The following is a 12,713-nucleotide window of genomic DNA, read 5'->3' as shown; positions in this document are numbered from 1 at the left end:
GATGAAGAATTGAGACGCAGCCATGCAGATAGCGCAATGAACAATGGGCTTGCTATGAAAGCATAGGAACCTGAGTTTGCATCCCTAGAACCCACATGAAAAAGCCAGGCACGATGGTACTGGGTGACAGAAACAGGATGATGCCTGGAGCTCGGTGGCCAGCCCTTCCACACAAAACAGTGAGCTCTGGGTTCAGCGAGAGACCCTGTCTCAAAAAATAAAGTGCAGAGGGATTGAAGAAGACACCTTTACATGCACACACATGTATGCACATGCACACCAACATGTATTTACGCATTAACACATACATGTACCACATACAAAAAAATAATAACAATGAATCACAGAAGACATTCAGTGAATAGCCCAGTCAAGGAGATAGGGCATCTCATGGCTTTAAACACAGCTGGTTTCCTCGCTGGTCTCCTTCAGTGTGGTGGGTTCCCTTGGGGCCTTCTTTCCACATAGACCTGCACTCTATAAAGCCACCCTGGGATCAGAGCCCGGAAAGGAGAAAGAACGGCTCAGCCAGCCCTCCTTCTGTTGTGGTACCCAGTTCCCAAGGGAACAGTGCTCAGCCATCCCTTCTCCCCCTGGGACTCAGAAGTTCCCAGGAAGTATGTGAGCCACTTGGGAAGAAGATTGGAGCTATGCCGGTGGGAATTGCAATTGGACCCATGAGAATGATTGGAATCAGGAGCCAATGCTGCAGACACAGACGATGGATTTCAAGCTGAGCCGTTTGGGTTTAGATACAAATTAGAAGCTGCAAGTCAGTCCTATGTATGAGTCTGTACAAATCCCTCATAATGAGAGCAAAGGTTCCTCTTGTCTTATTTGTACCGGGTGTTGGTATCAGGAGCCTAACCAAGTGTGTCTTTCCCCCAGACTTGGGAGATTAAAGGCATGCTCTCCCTAGCTGCAATGGCATCAGTGTGTGTAAGAAAGGGCCAGGCACCACAGGCTCTGGGGACTCTTTCAGATCTTGCAGTAACTCAGTCAGCACCTCATGAAAACTAAGACTCAGGAGGCTCCCCTGTGGTTTCCACCCTTCGTGCTCTTGAAAGGGGGCTTCAATGATCACCTTTCCCTTGTAGAAGCTGAGTCGGCAGCTCAGGGAACTAGCCAAGAGCATGTGTCCACACACGTGTAAGGTGAGAATGGAGGTCATGTGTGTGCCCACAGTGACCCAGATCACACCCCTTCTACAGTCACCATGCTCCCAGTCATTTCACTCCTAGGTCTGTATCTCAAGGAATGAGCACATGGGGCTTGTATGTGGATGCTCCCGGCAGCACTGTCCACAGCAGTCAGAGAGTGGGAACAACCCAGCAACCAGTAGCTGTTTGTGGTAAAATAGCACACTGCATCTAATGGGGCGGCCTTTGGTCACGCAAAGGAATGGAGCGTCAGCCTGCGTGGCAACACAGAGAGGCTCTGAAATAACAAGAAACCAGACACCAAAAAAAACGCACTGTATAGCCCACTGTAAGCAAACCTGAGGCTGAAGAAGATGGATTTCTGCCAGGGGAAGAAAGGGACACATAAGGGTGTTGGGGACACTGATAATGAATATAGTGTTTCTTTTGGAGGAGTTGAGAATGTTCCAAAGTTCATCATAGGAAAGCTGTTTGCTTATTTTTTAAGAATGGATCTCACTATGTAGCCCTGTCTGACCTGGAACTTTCTATATAGATCAGGCTGGCCTTAAGCTCACTGAGATTCACCTGCCTCTGCCTTCTGAGTTCTGGTATGATACACATGTACTGCTACATGTAAAGGACTGAACATCACCAAAATCCACCCCATTATATGATTTAAATGATGGGTACTACGGTATATTAATTATACCTCAATAAAGCTGTTGGGAGGAAAACCCACAGCCCTATGTCTAGAGACAATAGACGCAGTCCTCCTGAGGCCCACCTTGTCTGTGAACTCTGGTTAAACTGAGTCTTCTAAAGATTTGAAGCCTCTTTAGTTAATTTGGCTTGAAACCCATCTGTTTCCCTATAGTCCAGAAGTCAAGATTAGACAAAGTCTTCACGGGGAGAGGGGGACTCTTAAGATATAAGAAAACAGGGCCCCATCTACACAGACGCTGTGCACAATCTCTATCAGGAGTTCAGCTTCATTGAGCTCTGCTTACACAGACTCCATGCACAGCATCTAGAGTTGGGAGTTCAGCTTCATTGAGCTCTGCTTACACAGACTCCATGCACAGCATCTAGAGTTGGGAGTTCAGCTTCATTGAGCTCTGCTTACACAGACTCCATGCACAGCATCTAGAGTTGGGAGTTCAGCTTCATTGAGCTCTGTTAACACAGACTCCATGCACAGCCCCCAGAGTTTGGAATTGAGCTTTATTTGCCCCAGTGTCTGCCATGACCCTGGTGTGTGGTCACAGGTGGTGAAGGAGTTGGGATGAATCACTGAGTGTGGCTCATGCTCTACCTTATTTTTCTTTTAAGATCCTTGGAGAAGTTGTTGTTTTATTATTTATATATTTGTCTACTGTCTCACTGGGAACCATATGTAGGAGAACAAGGACTTCCTATGCAGAATCCACTGCTGAGCATCCAGCATCCATGACAGGGCTCAGCCCAGCACCACTGGTCATGTGGGCACATTCACATATAACACAAATGGGCACCTGCATGAGCACATGCGCACACACACACACACACACACACACACACACCGCAGTCACCACATGTGCACACAAACGCACGCACTCCGCCACAGTGCTTGCACTCAACAGCATTACTTTTCTGATGCCTACATCTTGGTTAAAGCAAAGGAAGTTGTGAATTTTCTCGTGGGTAGATGTCAAGAAGAGTCCACTCTTCCTGTCCATGCAAAACTATAAGAACTAAAGTCCAAATATCTGAGACAGACCACATTATTTTTGCTGAAAGAGGGCCAGTGAGACAGCTCAGAAGGAGAAGGTGCCTATGCTGGTAACCCTGACAACCTGAGTTCAATACCCAGGTCCCACAAAATAGAAGATGAGGACCAGTTCCCACAAGTTGTCTTCTGACTCCCATTCATGCACCACAGCATGTGCACCCACAGAGAAAGAGAGAGCGATATGCATGAGCACACAAATACACACATGCACATGCATGTACATGCACACGCACAGACACACACAAATGAAATGTAATATAATTGCATAAATGACCACTCTTCATCTACTCTCAAGTTGGTGGCCAAATGCAGATCTCTACAGAAAATTACTTTTTTCTCAAAATTAAGTCATTTCCAATTATCTTGTTAAAAGGACAAATTTGTTTGAACATATCCTTTCGCTTTTTATTACTTCTTAAGATTTATTTATTTTTATGTGTTTGGGTGTTTTGTTTACATGTATGTCTGTGAATCACATACATGCAGTACTCACAGAGGCCATAAGAGGGCACTGATTCCTCCCAGAACTGGATTACAGAAGATGGTGAGCCATCGTGTGGGTGCTAAGAACCAAACACAGGCTCCCTGCAAGAACAGTGTTCTTGACTACTGCGCTATCTCTCCAGCCCCACTTTAATTTTTTAATTTAAATATTTTTGATAATTTCATACACGCATGCTGTGGTCACATCATTTTCACCCCCACACACACACTCCAGCTCCCCTTGCATAACTCAACTGAAAAAGATGCTGATGTCCACGGAACTAGGATGCCCAAGTCAGATGGGGTGACAGGACAGCAGGAAGAATGTGGCATCTCTGTCCTGTGGATTTTCTTTTAATTTTAATTTTTCTCCCACTACTTAACAATTTTCTGCATTGTTTCCCTAAGACACTTATTTTCAATTTTCTTTTTAGCAGCAAAATCTTTTCCAAACAAGATCTTAGGCAGAAGCTGTAACAAACAAAGCATAATTAATGGTTCCTGAGGAAGTTTACATGCTTGTTATTTAGAGGGAAACCCTGGGTGTGCAGGTGAGATTTCTGGTCTACCTCTTAAGCATCCTTGGCTCTTTAGAACAGAACTTGAAATCACTGCCCAACTGCTTTGGTTTCCCATTGGGCTTCCATTGCTGTGTTTGTGTTGTTTTGTAAAGGGGGAAATATTATTTGAGGGTTTTTTATGTCCAGAAAAATTACTTTTTTTCAATCCTGACAGTGTGTGGTGATGGGCATGTGTGACAGAGGCAGAATCCCATAGACTGCAGCTTCTTTAACTTCTTCTACTCACAACTCCTTTGCAACCAAAAACTGTTTACAGGGGCATCAAGATGGCTCAGAGGGTAAAGGTGCCTGCCACTCAACCTGATGATCTGAGTTCCACCCTCTGGTCTCACATGATAGAAGGAGAGAATGGACTCCAGAAATTATCCTCCAGCATCTACACACTCACTATGACATGAGAAGATGCACTTGGAAGCATGTGTGGACACACACACAACACACACACACTCATTTTAAATCTTGCATGAAAGCACTACTACATGAGAGAAACAGAATGATTGCCAGTAGACATTAGTGTCCAGTGGACCAGGAAAGGACTTGATCATATTTCCTTAAGATAAGCTCATCTTGAAGTGAATATCTTTCCTGCATTACTATTAAGTTAGGGGTGGTAGTCTGCATTGTGTATATTCTTCCAAATGTTCAAGTAGAAAGGCTTGGTCCCATCTCTGTGCTATTGGAAATCAGTGGGACTTTCAGAATTGGTTCCAAGTATGCCAAACCACCAATTCCACTGTCCTCGATATTTTGTCACAGAAGCAGAAATCTGACTCACACATAAGTAATATATAACCCCAAACGTTGATCATAGGGTTTTGAAGTGTCATCAACAATTTATTTAACCTTATTGGCATCAAGAATTTACAAAGTAAGGAGATTCTTAGTATATAAAAAGCTTTTCACGAACAATAGGTACACCAAAATCATTGCAAAATCTTTGAAAATTCTTAATTGCACACAATGCTTCTAATCAATGCTGCATTAGACTCCATAGTGTATTAATGTAGCAAACAAATGAGCTAAATGTAAATGACAGATGCTACTTGTGTCATGCTTCCTAAGAACATGACTTACTAGTAGGACACAGGGAAACATGACTGTGAGGACCTACAATGGTCCTGTATATAAACAGTATATACAACAGCCAATGTTTTTCTTTTTGACCTCAGTTAATCTTCAGTAATAAATATGAAAATAGTTAAAATGGTAATGTCAAATAAAAAAAAGAAAGGTTCGTCTTTTAGAGATGTGCGTGCAGCAGGGAGGGGGTGGATGATCTACCAGGCATGAATTAGAGTCACTGACACCAGAAAGCAGGTGCTTGGGGTTTGTTGTTCTATCTGGTTTTTAGATAATAAAAACAATCCTTAGTGAGATACAAAGAATAAAAGAAGAAGCATCTGTGGGACTCAGGTCACCATCAGGTGTGCCTTACCTTTCCCAGTGAGAACTGCAAACACCTGCCACGTGTGCCCGCTGCGGCCACATTGTTGAGAGCAGAGAAGCCCACAGGAGGAGGAGGCTGGTGTGAAGCCGAAGCAGCCCCCAGGAATGGGAGCGGGGCTTGGAAACCAGCCAGGAACAGAACATTTCCTAAGCTGTCTTGGAGTGTCACAAAAGCCCATCTCAGTTTTCCCCTCAGTATCCACATGCCCTGGCTTCCCTGTGCATGATGGGTTTCTCTGATGATACATCAGCATCCACATGGGGGGAAATGGCCACACCGTGTTCAGCTACTCAGAGACTTCTATTTCTCTGAGTTTTGATTCTTTTTTTATAATTTATTTAATGTGTTGTTGTGAAGGATATCAGATCCCCCTGGAACTGGAGTTGCAGACAGTTGTGAGCTGCCATGTAGGTACTGGGAATTGAACTCAGGTCCTCTGGAAGAATAGCCAATGCTCTTAGCCCTGAGCCCTCTCTCCAGCTGAGTTTTGCCTTGTTACCCAACTTTTCACACAAGTGCTGGCAATCTGACACAGATTTTCATGCTTGTAGGTCAGTCACTTTACTGACTGAGCTGTCTCCCCAGCCACCCCCCAATAATGGTTTCTGATGTGTTGTCAGTCATTTCTGAGGGAAGGCCTATGGGTGTTAAAAAATAAAATCTTTATTTAGAAATCTGCACTATATACTTTTAAACTTCTATATAAGAGTTTATATATATATATACATATACTTTGTATATATAATGATTTTATATAATATGATAGATATTTATGCTAAGCTGCATAGTTTGCTTTTTGTCTTCTGTCTACAGTGTGAGTTAGGGGTCAAGATTCATTATTTTCCACATGTAATACATTCACGACCCAGTGTTTACTGAAGTGATCATTAGCTGTAACCTAAAATGCATATAAAATAAAATCATCCACAGTTATAAAAGCAGAAGAAAGCGTTTCAGAACTTATAGAGAGCGAATACGTAAAATACATGAAGCTAAGTGGTGCCCAGGGGACACTGCCCCCTCGTTTACTGCAGTGTTTCTGGTAGAGTCCTCAGCATGCAATGGACAGTCTGTGGATACTTGTTAAGATGAATCCTGGCATCTCACCATCCTGCGTTGGTTGTTAATTATAGGCAGAAGGGATCCAGGTAGCTAACACTGTAGGTCAGTATCATTAGCCCTGGAAATGAAGGGTCTGTTATTAGAATACAGCAAGGATTAGCAAGTCTGTAAGTGTTGGATAAACATCACTGAAAAGAGCAAAGCTTTGTTCACATGTGCACAGAGAAAATGCTTATGCATGTAACCTCATTATAAAGTAGACTGTGGGAAGAATGAAGTGTCACGGGGGTTGAACCACCTTGTCCAATTTATTATGAAGAATTTCATATGTTACATAGCAAAGTCTGTCCTTGTTATCATTGCTAACGAATTCTAATCTCCTATCCTAATATCTTTTCCTGTGACAAACACCCTTCTGAAAGCAACTTTGAGGAGAAAGGGGGGTTTATATGGCCTATTATTCCAGGTTACAATCCCCACTACTGTGGGGAAGTCGAGGCAGGAACTTACAGCATCATGTCCTTGGCTAAGCACAGAAAGAGATGAATGTACCCATCCTTTGTTCTTATATCGTCCACTGCTCAGCCAATGAGATGATGCCACCCACGTCCAGGGTGGGTTTTTCCACATCGACTAGTAATCAAGACAATACCCTACAGACATGGTCACAGGCCAGTCTAACCTAGAGAATTCCTCGATTGAAACTCTCTTCTCAGGTAACTCCAGGTCATGGCAAGTTGACATTCCAAACTAACCATCACACCTGTTACTCTATATGCCGTGTGATGTGCCAAGTTCATTCGGTGCACAATATCTTATTTATATCAATTGCAGTCTCTACCCATTGGACTCTGAGCTAGAGATTAGGTTCCTCCAGGAAGCCATATCCTTTATGTAAACACAAACTCACAAACATGTTTGCTGAATAGATTCCCCACAGGCTTTACCTTGACTCTTTATCCTCAGAAATAAACAAGGATTAGAATGTTCTCTGGTACTTTACCTTTTAATTTTGCAAAGCCAAGGCCCAAGTGAGTGAATGGCAGCTTTCCAAGTTCACTGTGAGTTCTCTGTGTGGCTGCAAGGTCAGCAGCTCCAACAGGCAGAACCCTGGACATCCTCTGCTCTTGCTTTCTGCCAACCTGCAGCTTTCCAGGTGGGAACTGAGCTGAGTTCCCAGAGCATGTTATCACTCTCCAGGCTAACATGCAGGCCAACTGTTCTATGGAGGAAAGCATCATTCTGGAAAGGATCCTGGGGAGAAGAAAGGAGCTCTAGGTTCAGTGGGAGACCTGAAAAAAAGAAACACAGTGAAGAGTGACTGAGACTGAGGAAGACTCTTTTCTTAGTTAGGGTTTCTACTCATTGCTGTGAAGAGACATCATGGCCACAGCTTATAAAGGAAAGCATTTAATTGGGACTGGCTAACAGTTAAGAGGTTCAATCTATTCTTATGGACTGATGGGAAGCATGGCAGCATAAAGACTGACATTGAGCTGGAGAGGTAGCTGAGAGTTCTACATGTGGATTGGCAGGCAGCAGGAAGAGAGGGTAACACTGGGCCTGCCTTGAGCATCTGAAATCTCAAAGCCTACCAGCAGTGACACGTGTCCTCCAACCAGGCCACAGCTGCTCCAACAAGGTCACATCTCCTAATAGTGTCACTCCATGGGGGTCCGTGGGGTCATTTTCATTCAAACTGCTACAACACCTGACACAGGCCACTGGCCTCCACATGTATGTACACATGCACCCCCACACAAAAATTGATTAATCAAAATTAAAATAACCCAAGCCCCTCATCCTTCTGATGAGGACCTCTACGGCCAATCAGCCCCATCCTGATGGTCATTACAAACTCACCCACTTTCCAAAGAAAGAGAATGACATAGTTCAGTTCATAAGTGAGTGAACTCACAGGCTTCAGTGCGTCATCCTGAGGCACCAGCCCACACTGGTTATGCAAAACTGTGTTTTACATCTGGTATTTGATTTGCCACACAGAAAAATAACTTTATCTATTTTTTCCAATTAAAAGAAGTAATGTTACAATCCATAACTCCTCCAGCTCTGCTTTGGTAAATTAATGCTTATCTATTGTTTTTAAATCACAAAGTGAACATGGCTATAGAAATGTAAAATGGTACTATTTCATTTTAATCTATTTAATTTTCCATTCTTGAATTACATAATGGGGTTAAAACATTGAATAGAATTAATAGAATGAGTATTTAATTAAGCAGTAATGAGTTTCTAAATGGATGCTTGAAGAAACTGGCTTCACAGTTGTGCAAGAATCAGATAATAGTCTCAACAAAGAGTATAATAACTGTGTTGAAATGTTTTTTTGTATTTAAAGATTTTTATTTTTTCTGAGTTCTCTCAGGAGTATTTGAACATAACCCAGTTTCTTGATTTGCTTTTGGGCAAATCTAAACACCTTTTCTTACCTCCCAATATCCCACATCATTGAACTCTGTCCAAGGTGCTCTACAGTCCATCTTGAAGTGATTCTCCCTGGAACTCCTATGCTCCGCCCACACCCTCCTTCCTTCTAAAATGCCCTGGCCTCCTCAGCTTCTCTGGTGGCCTGGCCTTTGCCCCTTCTCTTCCAGATGCCAGGAATGAGTGCTTGCACTCCCTTTACCTTATTAAGGGTTCCTCTTCTTTCACCCTTAGGGAATTCTTCCTTGATGAGCTTCCTCAAACTGAGTCAGAATCCTGCCCCCACCAGCAGGTGCTATAGACTCTCCTAGAACTATCTGGCTTCTCTTTGAGTTAACACCTTCTTATAGTTAAACATTTCTCTTCAGTTTCTCTTTCTGATCTATAAATATATGATAAAATATACTCTATCTGCTTTGCTTACTAGTCTCTAGGTAGAGAGTGAATGACTGAATGAAGTATAAATGAAAGTTGTACAAATGGATATGCAGATTGATGGGTTGCTGGGAAAATGGACAGTTGAATTACTGGATACATAGATGGTAAATGGATGGAGTAGTTAGACGAAGGTTGTATGGAGGATGGATAGATGGATGGATGGATGGATGGATGGATGATTGAGCAGATGGTGGTTAAATGTAACTATCTCTAAGAGCACATAAGGCCTATCCATAATACACACTCATGAGAGTTTCTAGGATACCTCTAGATTCTCATTCTGTGTAGATTCTTTGCCTACACATAAACATGGTGCTATGGCAGCCACTTTAGTAGGTGCAACTTGCATGAAGATCTCACAGTTATGAAAAAAGTTGCATGGTCTTGACTCACATACCCCTGACCTATATATTGACTTTATCAATGAATGACTTCATTGGTCTCTCCATCAGATCTTCAAACTCAACCATATGTCATTCACCATGTTATGTTCTGGGCATCAGGTCTCATTCCTCCACCAATTATCACTAGATTTTAATGCCAGGCCCTAAGATGGGGAGGGGCTTTCAGAATCAAGGAAATTTTTAATTAATTTCCTCATACCATAAAATGTAATTTTAAAACCCATAAGAATTATGGAGAGTCCAAGTTTAAGAATCAGACAAGAAGCGCCGAGGGTTTGTTTGTCAGGGTTCTCTAAAAGTACAGGAATTGATAGGATGACTATGTGCCATTTTAATATATATAATGTATACTAAGAGGGTTATTGGACTGGATGTGGTCCAGATAGTCCAAAAATGGCTGTCTCACTTCAGCAAGACCATCCTTCTGCATTCTCTCAGCCCTCACTGCTGCTCCTACTTCCTATATTTAAGACAATCCCTTTATTTGACAAGTGGCTTCTGAGTCCCTTCTATGTCCTGAGTGCCATGTGAGGAGCTGAAGACAAAGTCTCCAGTCACCTCAAGTCAAAATCTGTACAGTACTGTTGTCTTGACCATGTGGCAATCAACTGTCTTGCCTGAACATTCTCTTGTTTACATGTTAAACATAACTTGGGACATACAGGACATCCCAGACCACAATTATCTACCCAATTTCCTGAACAGCAAAGTATTGCAAGAACAACAAGGCTACTTACTGCAATGAGGAGGGACAAGGCTCCAGTGTCCTGGCTCTAGATATGCCAGAGGACTAACCTGAGTGCTGGGTGGGCTCAGCAGCAGACTGATTGAAAGCAGAGCTTCCTAAAACCCAAGAGGTGAGGGTCTGACCCTTAATTCACTGTAGGACTTGGGACAGGATCCTTCCTTTGCTTCCTTTTCTACCTTCATCTTCTTCTGCAATCTGGAGGGTTTATGGAGCATTGTGTCACAAGGCCCATCCTGAACACATGGCAGACAGAAACTGTTGATCACAGCACTCTACACCATCCTCAACACATGGCAGATGGAAGTTGTTGATCACAGCGTTCTTTGCCATCCTGAACACATGGCAGACAGAAACTGTTGATCTCAGCACTCTACCCTGCCGAGCTTAGAAGCTCTGAAGGTCCCTCTATACCAAGTCAGGATGGCTTCTCCACCCACAGGGGCCGACAATTACATTGACGCTTAGGCTTGAATTAATCATGTCTCTCACCCCAGTCTGTGCATCAGAATTTGTGAGCTTCATAATGAATTTTTGGCCTTGTCCTAATCAACTGAAGTGGCATAGGACCCAGGAACTATTAAACCTCTTAGAAAACTCTAATATGCCGATAGAACTCAGAGCCATAAACCTGGTTTGGTTTGGTTTTGTTTTTCTCTTGAGTTTTAGTTTTGTTTATTTGTCTGCTTTTGAGAATGGAAAGACAAAAGATAGGGCTGGCAAACTTTGCTTAAACGGGAGTCATAGGAATGGGGTCAAAATAGTTACTGCTGGTGCCATTTCTATGTGATAGCATCCTCCAGGTCCCCCTCCCATGGCTAAGTTCCATCCTGGTGTGCTTCCTCAGACTCTTATGACTTGCCTAGGTTTGCTGAGATGCAATAGACAAATTAGTTTTCATCCCTGCCCCATCCCCACAACCAAGCTTCAATATGGAGGCTTGTGATTAATGATTTAAAAGTCAATGAATCAGTGACTGTTTGCAAAACCTCATTTCTCAAATTACTCCTCTTTGAACACAAGGCCTTTTTGACATCATCTTACCGTGTCTGGATTCTCACTGCTACTAATTGAAATTCCTAGATATTTCCTCATCTTGTCAGCTCCTTGGTCCTGCTTGCTTATGAAATATTTGCAAACAGATTACTGTTCACCTGAGTGTGTCAGAGGTAAACGCCAGAACAATACCTCACACTTCCCTCTCAAAGGAAATGTGCTCGTGATGGCTCACGAGATTCCCTGTCGGTGGGAAAGCTCATTTATCACAGATTGATTGACTCCCACCACACCTACATGCAACAAGTATTTGAGATGTGATACAATTAAAACCTTGCCTCCCGGATGCAAACATCTGCGTTTCTTAGCAAATAGTGTTTTAGTCTTGTGGGCTATGAGGAAGGAGCGAAGCAGGATGGGATTGATTCTCCTCAATAGGGAGTAGAGCAGGGTGGGAGACAAACACTGTGTGCCCAACCCCAGACCCTCCACTTAAGTCCCACCCTCCACCTATCTGGTCATCTTGAGTTCAAGGTGGGCACAGTGGCAAAAACAACACACACAAAGGCAGGAGAGATGGCTCACTCAGTAAGGTTCTGTGGCCTGAGCATGAGATCCTGAGTTAGATCCTTATAAAACTCATGAAAAAGCCAGGCATGCTCTTAGAATCTCAGCAATGGGGAAGCTGAGACAGCAGGATCCTTCAGGCTCCCTGATCAACCAGTCTAGCCTAAAGGGTGAGTGCCAAACCAACGAGAGACTCCCTGTCCCAAAGGCAATGAGGTTGTCACCCAAGGCTGTTCTCACATGAACCCACACAAGCAATGGCACCTACAGGCACACACACTATGTATATTAATTCATGCAAAAAAAGATACATGCAATGGCTCACACTCTACCAGAGTTCACTTCTTATCCAATAATAATTCAGAAAAAGTACTTACTACTGGGCCAGGGATGCCCTCTCCATGGGAGACTGGAGAACCAAACTTTTTCATCCTGTGACTCCACCCTCCCATGAGGGTCTCCTAGCTGTGTGTATCCTAGGAGGCAGAGAGAGAAAGAGCAGGAGAGGGGGCACAGCGGCCCTCAACCCTCTTCCTAACCTAGCAGCACCCTTTCCTCATGTTCTGGAAGAGCTAGGTTTGTCCTGTGGCCTCACCTGAGTCCAGGGAAAGCTTATTTGTGGAGTGCAGCATCTT

The 12,713-nt window shown here is 43.3% G+C and overlaps 1 protein-coding gene across 1 annotated transcript in view; it reads left to right on the top strand.

The window, feature by feature from the left end:
• The window catches only part of Cdh13 (cadherin 13), a 973,690-nt gene that overhangs the window by 878,605 nt on the left and 82,372 nt on the right, over nucleotides 1–12,713 (top strand). The gene's annotated exons all lie outside the window — the stretch shown is intronic.

Source organism: Mesocricetus auratus, unplaced genomic scaffold (genome assembly GCF_017639785.1).
Source record: "Mesocricetus auratus isolate SY011 unplaced genomic scaffold, BCM_Maur_2.0 Super-Scaffold_6723, whole genome shotgun sequence".
Taxonomy (NCBI): Eukaryota; Metazoa; Chordata; class Mammalia; order Rodentia; family Cricetidae; genus Mesocricetus; species Mesocricetus auratus.
This window is presented reverse-complemented; position numbering and strand designations above follow the sequence as displayed.